The following is a 19,752-nucleotide window of genomic DNA, read 5'->3' on the forward strand; positions in this document are numbered from 1 at the left end:
AATATGCATCAGAAATTACAGTACTACCCTCCTGAATATATTCCTCAATCAGACACACAGTTCCCTCTTACTACAACCCTGCAAAACTCTAAAAAAAATAACCACCATACACACCCCCTGAAATAATGGACCCCCCCCCCCCCCACCCACCCACACACCTATCCAACAACTGCCCCTCCCATACTTCCTCATACCAAAATGTGATTCATCAATTTCAACAACAGCCCCGGCCCACCCAACTGCACCCTATACTTCATGTATTCCGAACAAACCTCTCAACAAAATGAAAACCAATCCAAGACAGTTCTCTCACTCGCATCAGTCTCAAGCACACAAAAACTTACTGAGGACCAATAGCAAAAATAATAAGTAACCAAGACAATCTGCCTCATGGCCAACCTAGATTTATCGAACCAGGTACCACATCTTGTCAACTGCCAGATACTGTTGTGCTGACAATGCCACATATAAGTGTCCCCGGTCCGAGCTGACGGAACTCTCATCAACCTCATGTTGTCACTACAAATGTGAAACCCAACATACTCAGCATCAAGACCAAATATCTGCAGAAACTTTATGACGAACATTGTATCACCACCCAATGCAGAATGTAATGATACACTCACGAACTTCACTGTCATATCTACACCTAACAAAAAGGCAATAAAAATTATACTTCTTTCTGTACAACAAACCCCAAACTAATCAGACCTAACAAAGACACAAAACACGTAAACAAAAAAACTTAATAACTCACTGAAAACATTTCCACAACTCATGTTACCGCACCAACTACCTAAACTCAAAACCATATTAACACGATGACAATCAAAACTCAAATGAACAACATGTGGCATTCTATCCAGAGGGATTCCTGGTTTGGGAACTCTTAAACTGGCCATTCAACAGATTGTAATGACATGTTATTTTTGCTATTGCTAGATTTGTATGTTGACTGACTTTGTTTGGTAAGTATGTTTTTAAGATTTTATTTTTTGGGTCAACTGAAGCTACTCATACCAGATGTCAGCTTTGTCCAGTATGTTAATGTTGGTGTTGAGTGGGACATCGTACATGTACAAACAAAAAGAAAACAGTACATAGCAATATTTGTTTCTCGTCATTATTAGTTATTGTACTGTAGGTTGTGGTGGCAGATTGATCTGTAACATAGCCCAAGGTCTATGTTAGCATGGAAAATGACAGGCTTTGTGTTAGTGAAGTCAACAAATGTGAATAAGAAATCTTAGATGCCATGACAAACTGATCCATAGCACAGCCAGACACAACAGGTCACAAACCTCCACAATCACAATCTCTGTCTTTGTGGACCAATAACTTCAACCTCTTACTTGGAACATAACTCTAACATAAAAGACACTAACCATTTCCTCTACCGACTCTTCAGAGTTCCTGTAACTTTACCAAGTGGTTCCCTAATCATCACAGTCATTCCCTCTAAAATAACATCCCCAATGTCCATGGCCTTCCCACCATTCAACATTACCTTTCCCTACACCCAACTGACTCCTTCCTATATCCTTACCCCCAATTACTTCTCCTTTGAAGATATCACCAATAAACCAATTTTCAATACAACTACAGGCAGCCATATGGCACCATCCTGCTCATGGGTCACATACAAAATTCTTCCTAGCCACCCGGAATCCCAAACCCCTCACCTGGCTTAGATTCACTGCTAGCATCTTCATGATTTGGGCTGAGTGTTAGCAGAACCTATTCACAATACCTCAGACCCTAAACACCTCCACCATTTGCTTCATCTGGTCATTCTCAGATCACATCACTTTCTCAATATTGAACTGTGTTTTAGAGAACTCTCCAGCAGGACCTCTATCCACATCAAACCCACCAACCAACTTCAACTTCAACAGCTGCTATCCATTCCAAACCAAGCATGTAGCCCAACCACCCACAGCCAATGCATCTGCAGTAACGAACAGCCCCTCTTCAAATATGCCAATGGCCGAATTGAGACCTTCACAGGCTGAAATTACTCTCCCCACCTTATCCAGAAACAGATCTCACCACCTGGCCTTCCTAGTCACCTACTGTGTTCCACACACCCACTGACCAGTCATAAGAGAGTACCTTCCTTGTGACTCAGTACCACTCCAGACTGAAGTAGCTGAATCATTTTCTCCACCAGGGTTTATACTATCCCTGCTCGAGCCCTGAAATGAGAGATATCCTCTCCGCCCATCCCACAGGGGTGTTTGCTGCCCACTCAACCCGCACAGTGTCCTTGACCATCCCTGTTTCATAGCTTCCAAGATAGAGAAGAGACTGTTTTTAATCACATGGCAAAAATGGAGGGGCGTCCAGGGGCTCCCCCCGAGAAATTTTAAAAATCAGAAAGCCTCATTTAGGACTTCAAACATTATATTTTAGACACTTTACAATCCTAAATAAAGATTTCCTAGGAATCAAAACTACCATAAATGAAGAAATTAGGTCAAGTGGAAAATGCTAAAAATTAGTTTACTAAATGTCAAGGATGATTTTGAAACACTTCTGTAATTTTCCAATACAAATGCCTTGAACATTGTGACATAACTTGGTTTGAAATTAGTAGTAAGCTAAAACAAGCAAAATGAAAAATTTTCATCATAACTCAGCATAACCCATCTTAGTCAGCCGTAGTGGCAAAAATCATTTGCAGACAGGTTTACTATGTACTCAGGAAGGAAATCTATAAAAATTTTAGAGCATATGATTATAAAAATGTAAATAGTATCTGTTATGATTTTTCTTTAAAACATAGAATTGTAAATTGTCTATTACCATAATTGTTTAGTAATTTCCCATAACTCCATAATTAAGGTGATAACTCAGTGACAGTTATGGACAAACCATAATAGGCCTAGTTGGCATTTCTGTCATTCAACCCCTGCTCCCAGCCCCTTGCCCCATGGCTCATATCCATAGACTTGATCCATACACCCTCCCCACTACCACCTATTCCAAGCCTGTAACAGGAATATTCGATACCAACATACGGAGGGCCAGCTGGGAAAGCAGCTATGTGGTGTAGCAGCTTAGCTGCAACCGCTGTGCGGCATTCTATGTACGCATGATCACTATCAAGCTGTCTGTCCACATGAAAGTCCAAACTGTGGTCAAGAGACAGCTGGATCACCCAGTTGCCAAGCATGCCACACAACGTGGTGTGTTTTACTTTAACAACTTCAAGTGAGAATTCCTCTACAACACATCCTCGGAAATGCCCTGGCCACAGCTTTGTCTAGTACTTGTCCGCAAACTGTCTATCCCCAGAGTACACCTTCATTCTCCTTTCCCCCTCTCTGGGTCTGTTCTCTCCTATAACCCCCACCCTTCCCTCCCCCTCGATGCCTGCTTCCACATCCTTTCTGTGCCCACGAGTATACCTGCCTTTCTCCTTCTTTCTCCCTTCCACATCCCCTCTGCGCAGCCTCCCATTGGTACGCGTTACGTCTAACCACAAAAGTAATAAGCCCACCTTATCAAGTTTCTATCTGAAAGGGGATCCCAAACTATGATCTCCATAACTGTAATGAAAATTTGCTTGGAAATATGAAATAGTTACAGATAAATGACATGGCTGTAAACAAATAATTTTTTCCATACTTCTTTCTCAACATCGCAGATCACAGTATGTACATCATGCTGCACACACAAATAAGTAACGTCCTGCCAGAGGAAAGACTTACTAACAGGATCCAAAAGATTCACTAATACTTACCTTGTTCTCAACGTTTCTGAATAAAGTGTAATGTTCTACTTAAAAAAACTTGTTGTTTGGGTTGATGGAAGCATGAAATATAGCCATTCTCAAAAAAGGGGATTAATAAATAAAAGTACACTAATGTATCTATACATATTTACAACTAGAAGTTTGAATGTGTGTGTTTATATATATACAACCAAAAACACGAACGATTTCGGCAGAATGACTGGCCATTATGGTCATATGTAAATATTAATAAGAAGACTCGGCAGACATCATGTAACCCACGGACCAAAACAAACAAATTATCACTGTTTCATGAGAGAACTGGACATAATTTATTGGACTTTCGTCTACGTTTCACTTACTAAAATTTTCATGTACACATAGTTACTTACTGAAACAAGAAACCGCTTACAAAAGCAACTCCCAAAACACTGAGAGCAAAGTAACTGCGTATTTTATATAGAGGAGTACCTCTCGTTCTTCTTGGTTTTTGCAGTTCACTAACCATTTCCTTCGGCTTACAGTGAATATTGCAAATTTTAAACGCACTATTATTTAAGGTTCTCCGATGAAACTTCAGATATCGTTACAGATGTCACGGAAAACACTCAATTCTTCTTTACTATATAATAAGACGTTAGTGTTTTTACAAATTTATTGTCCACTTCTTTCAAAATCTCTTGTTTGAACCACAGCTGCCCTCCCACTACATTCGCACAGGCCTGCGTCAACAACTAGTAACAAAAGACACTCGAATGAGTTCCATCAGTTTGGATACCATCTTTGTTGTGTTTGTTTTCTATACAAAGTTGTGGATCATGTTTGTACGCAGTGTTTCACGAATTTTATCATTTTTGCCCGAACGAAGCACCTAGTCAAGAAAATGTTGTCGACATGTACGATTTGGTAATTACAATTTATATTTATCTGGGATAATTAAGAGTTGGTTTGTTGCGTTAGATTGTCTGGTACAGCAATTAATTATGAAAAGTAGCTTTGTATTGCGACGTAGCTTCAAATGCAGTATATCTTGAACATTATTTATAAACTCAGGCGCAAATCGGCTAAGCTAAGTACAAGTTCTTATTGCTAGGCAGTGCTTCTCCCGATAATAATATTTGCTGACATATAAGTTCAAACCTCACGAGTAGCAGGCTCATGTCATTTATAGATATTCGAAAACAGCCTTACCAATGAGTACTTATAAATTTAAGATAGCGCTGGAATCTTTTAACTGTGCATTGCAGATTTTTTTCCTGAAATCTGACAGTAATTCATAATCCTAACACGCGTAGAACAGGTCTGCAGCAGCAGGCAGAAAATTAATAGCGGTTTACAATAACAGGCATACGACGACTTCTGGGTTATCCAAATTTCTCCATGTTTACGTAAAGGGAGTGTTTTCTTTTCTATATGAAACAGCCAGTTGCGACATATTTGTAATGAGACATAGAGAACCACGAAGCAACATACCATAAGAATTCGTGTGTCTAGGACACGGTGGCGAAAACCTGACATTGTTGTATTACCTAGAAACCTATTTAACGTCCAAGTAATGTTTGTTATTGATGAATATTGTTAAACTGTAAACTTGTATATTTATTGAGATGATGTCATCGCATTTTCACTCGCTCTGTTATTGACTCTTCCCAACATATGTAGGATGGCTTACAAATGATCAAACGTAATAAAAATTTTGCTGTGTACTGATACCAGCAGTGACATATAGTGTCAAGTTACATCATTGTCATTAACTTCTAATGGCTTTGGCCTGTTCTTGCAACTGCCTTTACATTTTTTTCCCGCCCTCTTCATTTCTCATTAACTTTGACACTTTGCTATCTCCAGTATATCCACTGCAATTTCCTGTTGTAGCCTCCTCTTTCATGCCTCCTATATTTTTTCCATCCAATGTATTTGTTAATAACTTATTGTGTGTCAAGTTGAATTACCTTTTTTCAGCAGTTCCAGAGAGATTACAATACTCATTAATTTCTTCAAAACTTTTTCATTGGGCTAGTTTTTTTTCCCCCCCTAGAGTGATAGTGCTCCCTCTCCCTGAAATCGTGATGTTTATGACAGACCCATCTCTTGTGTAGACTGAGGTCTTGGTTAAGTGGGAAGATAATAATTTGGTTGACAGTTGGCAAAGACAATGAATGTGACTGTTAAATAAAGGTCGTGGTAACACATTAATCTGTAAGGTAACTTGTCTGTGTTCACACCATATAAATGCACTTTCGATTACAAAAAACTAAAACAGCAAGGTAAATTTATAAAACCTATGTTACATAACTTACAGATATCTCTTGAATGTTTTGGTATTTAGGCTACATATGTTGTACATAAACCACAAAATATGCAAGATGGATCCACTATGTAACTTTACCGATATTCTTTGTCTTGGATTACTTATCATTAGCCTTCACTAAAGCCATATTCCCATTATTACCAAGCCCATTTTGCTTGTCATCTACAGTGTCCAGCTTGCACAGTCATACAGAACAATCAAGATGATAATCTCAACAAATAGTTTTTTTCTTTTCCAGTCTGAACATTTTACTTGTCCTTGGTTCATTGAAGTCACTTTTTGCTGTTGCTAATCTTGTTAAAATTTCCATGTGACATCTGCTGTTGTCTGCTAAATTACAAGATTTATCAACTTTTACTATTTTATTTACTTCACTTTTGCTCTCATGTATCTTCATCTTTCATTTGCTTCCTATCACAATGTTGTTTGTCTGGTGTTTCTTCCCCTGTTACTTTTAAGTTCAAACTTTTTCAGAATTGTTGCAAATTAGCTGTTTATGTAATAGCATCTTGCAAATCTTATGCAATGAGTGGGAATTCTATTCACCTTAACTTTGGATAATTTTGCAGGTTAATTGAAGCCTTCAATGCTGTTTCATCAACTGCCAATTAAACTGCTCCCTGTCAGCTAACAGTAACCTAGACCTCGGACTATGTTACTGATCAGTATGTCATCTTAACTAAGATTGCATATTCACATTTGTTAGCTTTGCCAACTCATCGCTAAACTGTCACCTGTCCGTCTGGTCTAGACTTAGGGCTATGCAACAGACACATCTGTCACCACAGCCTACATTCAAAAAACTAATATAGATGCAAAGGAAATATTGTCAGTGTTCTGTGCTCTGTGTGTTTGTACACATGTATGTCACTCACATCACCATTACATCATGGGTCATATCCAATGTCCAGAAACAGTGCATTCAGTCAATCTCATTTTGCTTTAAAGATTATTATATAGCTTTTTTGATGAAAAGGTAAAACATATGTATAACCAATAAAATGAGAAGTGCTAAAAATAATTGTATGACCTTCTTATAGGCTACTCATTTTTAAATGCCTGCATCAGTCTGTTTCACATGAATGTCATAGTTTATAAAATATTTTAATTGTACCTTTGTTAGTCTCTGTATCAGTTGTCACATGAAGATCTGTGCAGAGTGTGCAGTGAATTGAATTAAGTAACTGTGAAGCCCTTTTGTTTAAAAAGAAAGAAGTGCATAAATAAGGCTTTAAGAAGCAGTGAATCTAACACAACTATCTTATTTCCATTCTTTTTGCATTGACTGGTAAACATTACTTCAAAGATAGATTATGAGTTGTCTTCTTTGTAAAAAGATTTAACACCAAGTTCCTGATTATCTGGATGTGGGTTATCCAGTTTACGGATTATCTGTGGATATTGGTGATCCTTGGAAGAAAAAACAACCTGAAATATTTTGTTATAATTAGCACAGATATTTTTGTTTAGAATACACTCTTACGCATATGATTAATGTTTTGCCGCTGGAAGACAATGCGGGCCCCAATTCCACCGCCAGATATCTCTGAAATATTTTTCTGTTTTTTCACATTTCATCTTCAGATAAATGCAGGGACTCTACCCACGTGAGATATTTGTGCCTGATTCTGTGTTTTTATGTTTGTCTATTCCATTTCCCAGAAGCTCAAAGTTGGAAGTTTTCAATGTGTTGTTTCTGACGAGTAATGCTGTGGTCTTTCAAGTGTGACATGTAGCTTTTATTATTATTATTGTTATTATCATCATCATCATCATCATTTTTATTTGTAAACGAATGTATGTTGGATTACCCGTGTTTTTGGTTATCCATGCACTGTCGAGTCTGCATTTACCCACATAATCATGAGACTGTTGTGTGTGGATAAATTGATCATTACTGGGCCACTCCATGCCTACAGGTGCCACATGTGGACATGTTTTCAGTAATATATTTAGAATAATAAGTTACATATATTTTTATTAATAGCCAGAACACATTAGCACTCAACAGTCCTTCCCACCAAAGAACCCACAAGAACAAATGTTAGTTGGTACAGAGATAATTAATCACACATCTTCATTATGGATATGAGAAAAGTGAGCCCCATTTTCTGTGAAACTGAATAAGTACAGGCAGTTGCCCCAAGTATGTAATATACTAGAAACTGTGTGGCGACAGTATATGGGAAAGATAGGTTGTTACACACCACATAGATGATGCATTGAGTTGCAGATAGGCACAGTGAAAAGAACATTTGAAATAAATAACCTTTTGGACTGACTCACTCTTCAGACATAGACCCTTCACACATTATTTAGTTAGTTAGTTTGCTGGGCGATGGAGGTTGGAGATAGGGAGGAGGTAGAGAAGGACACATGAGACTAGGAGGTAGTGGGATAGTGTGAGGCAGGTCTTCCCACAGATGACTCAGCAGCTGCACAGCAAGACAAAAATAGTTCAAAGGGCATTCACACAACAACTCACACATACGTGGCTACTCCCTCCTTACCGTGTTGTTTTTATCCTGACCTGGACTTTCGATTGTTTGATGTAGAAACTATACATGACTTTTATAAATAACACAAAACAAATATTTTACACAAAGTAAAGGAAAAGAAACTACTTACCTGTTGCTGATTGATGTGTGGCACATAGAAACACACTACTGAAAACTGTTTATACTTCCTTTGAAGCTTTTGTCTGTTTCTAGTAGAATTACACACATTCATACACATAACCCCACAGGCACCCGAACACAAATGTCTATGGCCATGGCAAGACCAACTGTTCCTTATCAATAGCAGTTGGCTGGGCGATGTAGGTAGGGAGGAGGTAGAGAAGGACACACAGCTGCACAGCAAGATGAAAATAGTTCGAAGGGTAGAGCATATAAAAGGTAGAGAGAGGAGGTGATATGGGAAGTAAGAAGAGGAAGGCAGAGATGAGATGGAGACAGTTAGAGAGGAGAGAAAAGGAGAAGGGTGGATAAGGGATAAGGGAAAGAAAGAGGAGAGGGAGAGAATGCTCACTTGGGGGAGGGGGGGGAGAAGGCAATATATGATCTGGGTGGGGAAGGAGCTGTGTGACCGAAGAGACAAGGGAAAAGCTAGTGTGAGGCAGTGGAAATGACATATCAGAGGTGTAGGCAGGGGGACTGCATGAGTACAGGCTATTTTGCAGAGACAATTCCCACAAGTGTAGTTCAGAGAAACTAGTCATGGAAAGGGGGTATCCAAATTACTTGCATAGTGAAACATCTGTTGAAGTCATTTGTGTTCTGGTGCGCAGCATGTTTGGCAATTGGATGATCAAGTTTTCAGTTTGCCATAGTTCGGTGGTGGTCATTCGTGCGAATAGACAGTGCTGCTGTATAGCACTTGCAGCGTAGCTGATATACAGCATGACTACTTTCACACATGGCCCTGCCTTTTACTGTGCAGGAGATTGTTGTGACTGGACTGCAATAGGAGGGGTGTTGGGTATGTAGGACAGGTCTTGCATCTGGGTCGTCTGCAAGAGAATGACGCGTGGGTTGCAACACTGGGAGCAGGATTGGAATAGGGATGGACAAGAATATTCTGTAGATTGAGTGGACAGTGGAACACAGCTTTGGGTGATGTGGTGGTAAGATGCAGTCAAAAACCTGCTGAAGGATATGGCTGAGCTTTTCAAGACCACAGTGATTAGAGGGATGCTGGTTGGTGGCTGGTTAACAGGTTTGCTGGTGTCCAGTGTGGAGATGGCATGGGAGATTTGTTTATCGATGAGCTGGTAGGTTACTGTAAGGTTATCAGTATATTTTGACAGCTTCTGGTTTCCACTGCAAATTTGGCATCCATGGTGGTGATGCTGTAAGGAAGAGACTTTTTTTAACATGGAACAGATGTGTTTATTGAGCCATCTGAGAGATGGAGATCTATATCTGAGTAGGTGGCTCGTTGACTTGAGAAAAGGATCAGGGGAAGTGTATTTGGGAGTACGTGTTGAGATTGTGAAGGAAAGAGTAACGATTGCCCGTGGCAAAAGTCCATATCATCAAAGTGTCATGAGGGAATCTGAACTGGACAAGGGGGCTTAGGTGCTGACTGGAGTGGAAGAATTTCTCCAGATGGCCCATAAATATGTTGGCATAGAATGGTGCCATGAGAGCATCCTTGATGACACTGTAATGGATTTGCCCTTCAGAAGTGAGATAGTTGTAGGTCAGAATGTAGTAGCTAAGAGGATTTGTGAATTGTGTTTTATTCATCTCGTGTATGTATGATGTACATTTGCAATCCATTTGGTTTGTGTATAGGAGACATGTCAAAAATTTATAATATAGTTAACAATGATTTTTTTCATTAATAAATAATAGCACTACAATAAATAATAACACTATAAGGGTATTTCTTGGAATATGTAACACATTGTATCCAGCTTAAATTTCCAGTTTGTCCCGCATGAATTCATCCACTAAGTAATAACACTTCAGTGGCAGCACCTCATATAGCTTTCTTTTAAGTGAACCTAAATTCATCTGCATCAACTTGTTTCCTTTTAATTTATTACAAATTTTCATTCCCATGTTTTGAGGTCCCTGGGTATACAGTCTGAGGCGGTGGGTGGGGGAGCATAAAATTTTCATTGTTTCTGGTATCATGTGAATGGACAAAATGGTTTCCCTCAAATAATTCATGTCTGGTGTACAAAAATATAATAATCTCATGTATGTGTAAAGATGGCAGAGTTAATATTTTAAGTTTTCTAAATAATGGTTGACATTGTTCTTTGTGATTTGCAGTGCACATATTTGCAGTGATTTTTTTCTGTATTTTTAGTATCCACACTAGGTTTGTCGAGTTACCCCAAAAAACAATACCATAGCTAATAATGGATTCAAAGTAGCTTGTATATGCTACTTTTCGTGTGTCCAAGTCAGTTGCAGTTGATAATATTTGCAATGCAAATGCAAAGCTGCTCAGTTTGTTTGTCAGGTATTCAATATGTGCTGCCAGTTCAAATTTTGATCTACATTTAAACCTAAGAATTTAACAGAGTCAACTTCTTCTACATCTTGGTTGTTGTGCACAGTCTTAATCTGCTCACATTTTGACTGTTTGGTTTTCCACTGCATCATGTGAGTCTTTGATATGTTTAGATTCAATCCATATAGCTGAAATCAAGTTTCTAAGGTACTGAGGGTACTGATCACAGATTTGGGAATTTTTTCCGAATCCTGATCTTCAACTAGGACAGAAGTATCATCTGCAAACAGAGCTGATGGGGAGCTGATATTTAATGGTAAGTCATTAACAGAGAAATAGTACTGGGCCTAATATGGAGCCTCGTGGAACACCCTGAGATATTTTTTTCTAGTCAGATAAATCATATGCACCATTTGAAGAGACGATAACTCTTTGCTTTCTGTTTGATAAGTAGGATTTAAGCCATTTAGGGCACTGCCGCTCATGCCATACTTTTTAAATTTGTAAACAAGGGTTAGGAAAGAGGTAGTATATCAAGAGGACATTGGGAAATACTGTGTTCCACAGCAGCAAGGCTAAGGGCAAGGAGGATGTTAGTGTAAAAGGTCGTCGCATCTACAGTGACTATAAATAAGTCTTGTGGCAATGCAACAGAAACTGTGGAAAGGCAGTGGAGGAAATCAGTGGTGTCTTGATGTAGGATGGGTTGTCGTGAGAAAACTATTCATACTAGCTGTCAAGCTCTTCTTCTTTCTCTGGTAGAAGTACATGCATTTACATAAGCAACTACATAGACAGCCAAATTCTCATGCCTGTGACCACAGCAAGACTGACTGTTGCTTACCGATAGCAGCTGCCTAGGTGATTGAAGTCGGGAGGGAGTGGGAAGTACACGTGGCAAGGACATGGTAGTAGAATAATGTGAGGCAGGTATTTCTGCAATGGCTGCACAACAAGATGAAAGTAGTCCAGAGGGTAGAGTGTATAAGAGGTAGGAGAGTGGTGAAGGTGGGGGGGGGGGGGGGGGGGAGAGAGACTGACTGTCCATGTTGCGGGGGGGGGGGGGATATTGGAGAGAACAGTACATGATCTAGATGGCGAAGCAGTGTTGTGGACAAAAGGGAGAAAGGAAAAGGTAAAGTGAGGCAGTTGGAAACAGGTTAGCGAAGGTTTAGGCCGGGAAGATTCTGAGAGTGCAGGATATACTAGAGAGACAATTCCTACCTGCATAGTTCAGAAGGGCTGCCATTCAACCCTGTGTCAGCAAAATCTGTTAAAATGATGAGACTTCATGCTTCAAGGCTTTTTTTCAATTGGCACAGGTGTCAACTTTGATGCTTGGCAGTGGAGTGATGAACCGAAAGATTCAAAAATTTTATGACCAGTTCTTCAGTCAGTTCATCCATAGTCATCTGCTTCATGTCAAGAATATCCCAATCCACGTGAAACCACTGCCTGAAGACAACCGCGCTGTCAGGATCGTGTTCATCAAAAACTTATTCCAAGAAAGTTTCCAGTACTAATTTTCCTGGGCAGTTTTCACGCTGATGGAGCATACATTCCTTTGATTCTGGGATACACACCATTTACATTATCTTTAAATTTTGGTGTATAGTAGACACACATACAGAATCTATTCCAGATGCACCAACTCTCACACACGATTTTGGGCATAATCTACAGAACTGTGAGCAGTCAATTTCAGATCCAATTCGCTCACGATATGCAACAAACATCTCCTTCAAATTGCTAAGTAACAAGTATATTTGCTTCTAGCTTTGGCTCCATTTATTCAAGTGGAAATATGTTCTTTCTTTCCAGGGCACATTCAACTGCATTCTTCACCCTCAAAAAATTGTATAACTTTTTCTGTCATCACTTCAGGAAGTGTGCCTTGCTTTTTCTTAGGAACGGGTAAAATTCCTTGTTCTGCTTTTTGAACCAAGTATTTAGTAACTTTGAACTGCTCCATTGTCATCTTTATAGACCAACCTTGTGGCACCAGTGTTAACATTTCTATTTTTTCCGATTGATTCACTGTGTGTAGATTCTGCTTCATGTCTTCGATGAGTTTATTGAGGTCTTTACAATTTTTGCATTGTTGGTTAGTACTTCGGTTCAACAGACTTTGACAATCAATATTACAAGCTGTGGCAAGCTGTTCAACAATAATTTCCTGTGCCTCACTAATCCTACACTTTGCATAGCTGCACGGATTCCGTGTGCCTATTCATTGAAACTGAAAAGATGCCTATGGCTAACAGTTGTGTTCATACTTTCAGAGACTTCCATGCAGCACTAGGGTCATCAGAATCTGTGGATCTGGTGTCGTTCAGTTGCTTCAGATGAAAGTTCTTTCTGCAAAAAAGTACATAACTTCTGGCCAGGCCTAACACTAACTCTCAGCATATCCAGCATCTTCTCTGCAGCAGCCACTGGAATTTGGTCGCAAATCTTTTACAAAATTCAGATTTGGTCAATAGCAAGGCCACAATATGAAGTCATGTCCGTGATTTGTCAAGTAAGTATAGTTCACTTTGTCTTTATATCATTTTGATCTCCTTTGGGGAAGTGTAGGTTATCAGATGGCAGTCAGAAAAGTCATGCGGGCAGCTGCCAATAGCACATGGCAAAAATTCAGCTAACATTCAAATTCAAATCAAATGCAGTTGAATATAATTACTTTAGATGAAATCTGAAATATGTAAATTGAAATGTATTATGAATATTTAGGTTAATAAATACATGTATATATAAACAGCAATGTCTGACCTACTTACCGTATGTAAAATACCACAAAGATACAAACAGTTACACAAGAAATTCATAAAACAATAAGATATCCATAGTGAAAATGTGAGAACTGTGAAGTCTCTCATAAGATTCCTAATCAGTGAAACATGAAATTTTACAGTCCTTTAATATCAAAAAATGGCCAAATGTATTTACAGTGTCACAGTGGCATGTCTGTAGCACCAGAAACCTGAAACAATACTGACTGCTTAGTGGAAACATGTGGATTCTGAATTTCTCTCAGAAATACTCTCACATATGAAGTTTCAAATTTTACCATTAGTTTTAATTACATTTTGCATGCAGTCATAGTCAGTTCATAACGAATCAGGTGGGGGAATCATAATTGATTTTTTTGATACCACAGAAACTTATCTCATTTGTGGAGTCCTGCAGCCATTCTAGAAACTCAAACCCAGTGTAAATAGACATTATTCATGTACTAAAAAACTTGCTCTTTGCAAAATAACACGGCATATAGATCTTTTGCTGGTGAGTGGCTCGCCCTCAAAGTGGAGTCCAAATCTGTTGCGACAAAATTTGGTGGGAATTTCGCCATGAATTAACAAGTGTGCTACTTTTTTGAATATACCTCTACATTTTATGCTAAAAATTGCCACGATGTGCCAGATTTCACTCTTATCTGGAACTATGGTCAAAATTGGCTCTTTCTGCAGCAACGCACATTAACCAGATGATAACCTGTTAAACATAGACCTATCACTTTTGAACTGAAGAACAATGAACCGTAAAATTTTGCGCAGCTGCATTTTTGATTTGGGCTACTTCACTGCAACATATTAAGAAATTTGGAGAGGGTCAAGTGGGAGCCTTCTATGAGTTTTTGGTGATTTGACGTGGAATGACCTGTGGGAGCATTGTACCCAGCCACACTGGGGCATTCCAGTAGGAAGACTTGGGGCATTGGGTTTTTGGAGTAGGTAAAAGTTTGGAGCATGGGGATGGGGTGCCAAAGGAGGGTGCTGATGTGAAGAGAGAAGATGGTTTATTTCCTCCAGAGTCTTAATCTTCATGACTTATTATGGTGAACACTTTTTTTGCACTGTCTTATTTTGCACTGTTCTTCCTCATGCTACAGCACGTTTTATTTACTAATTACTCTCTAGGGTTTGCCAACCTTACTGAGAAATTGAATTTGGCATGATGTCTGCATACACTTACATTATGCTTCATATGCTGGGATGGAGAGATTTAACGTGGATGAAATTCATAAAATTTTGAAATGTGGTTGTTTAGGTCTGGATTTTCAGAACACTATTCCCTGTCTGTGGCTCCTTAACTTACTTGACATCTTTCGTCACATGTGATTTCCAACTGACATCATTTGTCAAATAAAACTCTTGTATTTTCAGTTTGCTTCTTCATTTATCTCATTCCATGCATTCTTCGGGGTTTTTTGCTATAAAAGAATACGTACTGCATCAATCCAGGTAGATTTTTAATGAATTTAACAAGAGCCACCTTCTCTTACTTCGGTTCTTCAGCAGAACTTTCTGGATTCACTTAAGAGCTGTTGCCAAGTATAATGTGCATTTGTAGGACACTAACAGAGATGACAGTTGATAAAAACAGAAAACACCTTCCTTCTTCGTTTCTCTGTGTCTTCTCTGATGATCAGTATGTTTTAGGTGTTGCATTGTAAGTTCTATCTGTTCTGTCCTCTCTGTTGCCTCATTTTGTCTGGATCAGTCCTCAGTTTTTGCTTCTATTTCAGAACATAATCCTTTGATTCCATTCTGCAAAAGTTAAATTTAGTAATCAAACATGGTGGTTTTTATGTAATTTTTCACTTAAGTGATCTTAAGATATGTTAACAAATCAACTGTTCTCATTGCTGTCAGGTGTCCTCATCTGTGTCCAGTTGTTTTCAGAACATAATATTCAGACAGCATACCTTGTCGTCATCTTCGGGTGGCACCTGTAAAATGACTGTCTTAGCTACATCAGCCTCCTTTATACTCTTACCACTGTTCAACCCGTTCTCTCACTACCTGGCCACACACCACATTGGGTGGAGTGGTGTGGGGTTGTGATGCAATAGCCAAATGGTGAGCGCGATCTCCTTTCTCTCATTGTTTCTCCTGACCCTATCAGGAGGGATGTCATCATCAGCTAATATGACTTCAGTTGGCTGAGAGCTGGGCCCCACCCGTTACTGAGAGGGTAGTCTTCGTCTGTATTGATCAAGCCATCAGCCACTCGCATTTCAGCAGCCTCCTTTAGAACACAGCTCAAAAGGACAAAATCTGTCTTAGCACTTCCATTTGTTCATATTTAATTGAGACCCAGTAGCTACGCATTATTCCACATCAAAGATTTTGTTGTTTGATCAAGGGTGGTGCGTTCCCTGTGTTCCAAGGAACTTTCTTTGACTGTCTGCACATTCTGTCCAATACTGGATTACCACATTTGCATGGAGTAGAGAAGTCACCTGGTTTATGGAAGGCCAAGTCATCTTTCTCTTACCTAGTAGTGCACACATTTTTGAAGGTGAACAGAAAACACATTTAATGTTATGTTGAGCCAAGATTATGCCAATTTTGTTTAATAATTTGCTGTAGTACAGTGAATATGCCATTGTTTTATCCTTCTCATTGTGTTCTATTTGCTGGGCCTGTACCCTCTGCCTGAAAGCGTATCTGATTTCTCTATCACCTTATCCATTCTTCTTGAATATGTCCTTAAAATGACCAAGCTTTCAGCCCCCACAGTGACTATCCTCTTTAAATCATTTTCGCATTTACATTTTCTCTCTTCAACAGCCACTATTCTGAACAAAAATATGACATCGCCGTGGGGTGCCTTTTGTCACTGGTTATTGCAAAATTATTCATGGAGGATTTCAAGAGGAAGCTCTAAAAAAAGCTGCAGTGAAGTTCAAATGCTTTTTCAGATATATTGGTGAGACATTTGTGGTGTGACCACACAGGAGTTGAAGGCTCAGGAGTTCCTCCAACAACTGAGCTCTCTGCACCCCATCATCGAATTCACTGTGGATGTGAAAGAGAATGACGAGCTCCCTTTTTGGGTGTCCAGTCAAATGCAAAGTGGACAGCAGTATGGAACAAAGTGTGTTGGAAATAGTTACCCACACCGATTTATATCTCCATGTCTCCAGCTGCCATCATCCTTCACAGAGGATGTGCTACGTACACTGGCCCACAGGGCCCATGCAAAATCTGTTGAAGAAAGCCAACCTACCAAGGAAGCCCACCTACCTTTAAAATAGCTGCACACATGACAGGCATGTATGGTCAAGTGTTTTGCTTAAGTCCTTAACGCAAAATGCATCCACACAGCTCAAGCATGCATGTACGAGCATCAGTTCATACCTGAAATACATTGAACTCAGACAGCAATGCTGTCACTTGTCTGGTCTAAGAAAGCAAAAGATTTTACAAAGATATGGAATTTCCTGCATGTTGCTGGCTGCAGTGATGTAAAGGATATTTCAGCTGCAAGTGGCTCATTTTATCTTAATAAAAAACATACTCATAGAATGGTTCTACTTGCCACAGCAGATGTTAGTTATAGATTTATTGTATTCTATTTAATCACAAATGGCAGAATGGTGGTGGTCTTCAGAGCAGAGATTTTTTTGGGAGACTTTAACAAGTCACTGAACATTCAAAATAGACTGAAGTCACAAATAGTTCACAGAAACTGCTACATGTATTCGTGGAAGATGATGCTTTTACTTTGAGGACTGATATGTTAGAAACATTCACTCTGAGTGACTGTGTAGGAAAAAACATTACAGTGACTGTTTATACAGAGGGCATTTTATTGAGCATGTTTTGTCATTTTTGCAGCATTCCTTAGGATTTTTACTCCATGAAAATCTGGAAGCAAGCCACATTGATAAAGTAAAAATAATAATAAACTCTTGCTTTACATAATCATTTAATGACCACTATGGGTCAAACATATGCTCCTTGTGGCTCTCTAAATTGTGATGACATGAAGTACAGCACAATAAATAAATGCTGGCATAACATTAGATAATGTTGCGGAAGTATTTCACTTGATGCTAAACACTTTAAACCATTCATGAACTAATTTGTAAATGTAGATGAGGTACCTCGGCCATAAAACTTTGTGGATTAATAAAACAAAATTACATATGAACATTCTGTATAAACAAATAAAGGCAAATATCTTTAACTCTAACAGTGCTATTGTAACTTAACTCCTGGCATTCTTGAATACTTATATAACTTTCTTCAAAATTAGTTGCAAACCATATGGATGTCTCTTGCTCATACAGAAAGCTAAACAAATGAAAATACCACAGCATTTGTTTGTATAGCTCGAGGTGCAGCAGTCCCTAATTTATAACTACTGTTCATTCCCCCCCAATGGTAATTTGATCTCAGTGAATTTATCTTTTTCATTACTATATATCTTTCTCCACTGCAGAATAAATTGTCTTATACGTAACAAGAAGCTGATCATAGCAACCTTCCTTTATCATGATATACCATTGATTTGATATTCTACAGGGAAAGCTGCCGTCCATAAGCACAAATCTTCCAGCAATTTGAAGTTAATACATTTCAGATTGCTCCACATGACCACTATGAAAACCATCTCACAACTGATATATGCCTGTACAAGTGTCCCTCAAATATGTACATATTAGTATGCTTGTGGAAGCTTGCATACATGAAAGTCGATCAAACAATTTGTAAGGCCATGATGCTTTCCCAAATTCATCATACACATGCTCAAGCAAGCTTACATGAAACACTTGATTTTGTGTGCCTGCCAAGCATACAGTAGCGTGTAGTCTGTTCTACAGCATATTAAAGAAGAAAAAATATAGCATGAGATAAATCTGACTTCCTTTGAGGCAGAAGGTACAGGTCCAGCAAATAGAACAAGACAAGTTGGATAAGACAATGGTATACAGTGTGCAGTATTAGATATGGTGGAAGATGACTTTGGGTTATGTTGAGCAAAATACCTGGAACGCAGTAGACATACCAATCTGAAACAGTCAACAAAATCTGCATTTGTGGAACACTGCATCGCTACAAAGAGTCAGTGATATATGAATAAATGGAAATAATAAGACAGACGTAACTGTTTTGGTATTGTGTTTTAAAGGAGTCTGTTGAAATACACATGTGGCGAATGGCCTGATCAATAGAGACAGTGGCTTCACTCTCAGTAAAGCGAGAGATGCAGCCATCAGCCAGTTGAAATTTCAATGTTGGCTGAGGATAACTTCCACCCTCTCTGTAACACACCACCTGATGTGGAGTGAGGGAAGAGGTAGAGAGTGATAATAGTATAAAGGAGGCGCTATATAACAAAGGTGCTCATTCTTAAGTGTCACCTGGAGATGATGGCAAGGTACAGGGTTGAAATATTTTGTTTTGGAAAAAGCTGCTTCTGGCTGGACACCAGAGAGCAATATAAACAGTAGATTCACCAGGAAAGCTTAAGATCTCACATTAGTATTCTCGAATGGGAGGAGTCTTATTGAGCTGGTTTCGCTTTGCAACAGGATAGAATGTCTCGTCAGCTCTCTTACTGCTTCATGATTGTATTTGGGAGGACAATGGTTCAAACCCATGTCCGGCCATCCTGATTTAGGTTTTCTATGATTTCCTTAAATTGCTTCAGGCAAATGCTGGGATGGTTCCTTTGCAAGGGCATGACTGACTTTCTTCGCCATCCTTTCCTAATCCGATGGGACCAAATCCCCTCAAATCAACCAATCAACTAACTACTTGATGAAGTACTGTGCCGGGTGTACTGCAAACATTCCTGAGGATTGACCATCATATACAAGTAAATACCACTGGATTGTATGAAGAGCAAGTCTGGTTCCTGTAAGAGAAAGAATCTGGTAAACACATTGGCGACTGGATACAACATATAATAAATTGCCCACACTCCACTTAACGATTGCTTG

At 39.1% G+C, this 19,752-nt stretch overlaps 2 protein-coding genes across 8 annotated transcripts in view; one reads left to right on the plus strand and one right to left on the minus strand.

Annotated features, from left to right (window-relative positions):
- The window catches only part of LOC126416674 (uncharacterized), a 213,201-nt gene extending 208,709 nt beyond the window's left edge, over positions 1 to 4,492 (minus strand). For 2 of the 4 annotated variants that reach the window (XR_007575492.1, XM_050084476.1), the window contains exon 1: positions 4,129 to 4,491. The gene's annotated coding sequence lies outside the window, so the exon portion shown is untranslated. Of the gene's footprint in view, positions 1 to 4,128 lie in introns of all 4 variants that reach the window. The other 2 variants (XM_050084477.1, XM_050084478.1) reach the window with 2 other exon arrangements.
- Positions 4,493 to 19,752, plus strand: part of LOC126416675 (fibroblast growth factor receptor substrate 2) — a 48,360-nt gene continuing 33,100 nt past the window's right edge. For 3 of the 4 annotated variants that reach the window (XM_050084481.1, XM_050084483.1, XM_050084480.1), the window contains exons 1-2: positions 4,496 to 4,642; positions 13,298 to 13,536. The gene's annotated coding sequence lies outside the window, so the exon portion shown is untranslated. Of the gene's footprint in view, positions 4,643 to 13,297; positions 13,537 to 19,752 lie in introns of all 4 variants that reach the window. The other variant, XM_050084479.1, reaches the window with a different exon arrangement.

Source organism: Schistocerca serialis, chromosome 8 (genome assembly GCF_023864345.2).
Source record: "Schistocerca serialis cubense isolate TAMUIC-IGC-003099 chromosome 8, iqSchSeri2.2, whole genome shotgun sequence".
Classification (NCBI taxonomy): domain Eukaryota; kingdom Metazoa; phylum Arthropoda; class Insecta; order Orthoptera; family Acrididae; genus Schistocerca; species Schistocerca serialis.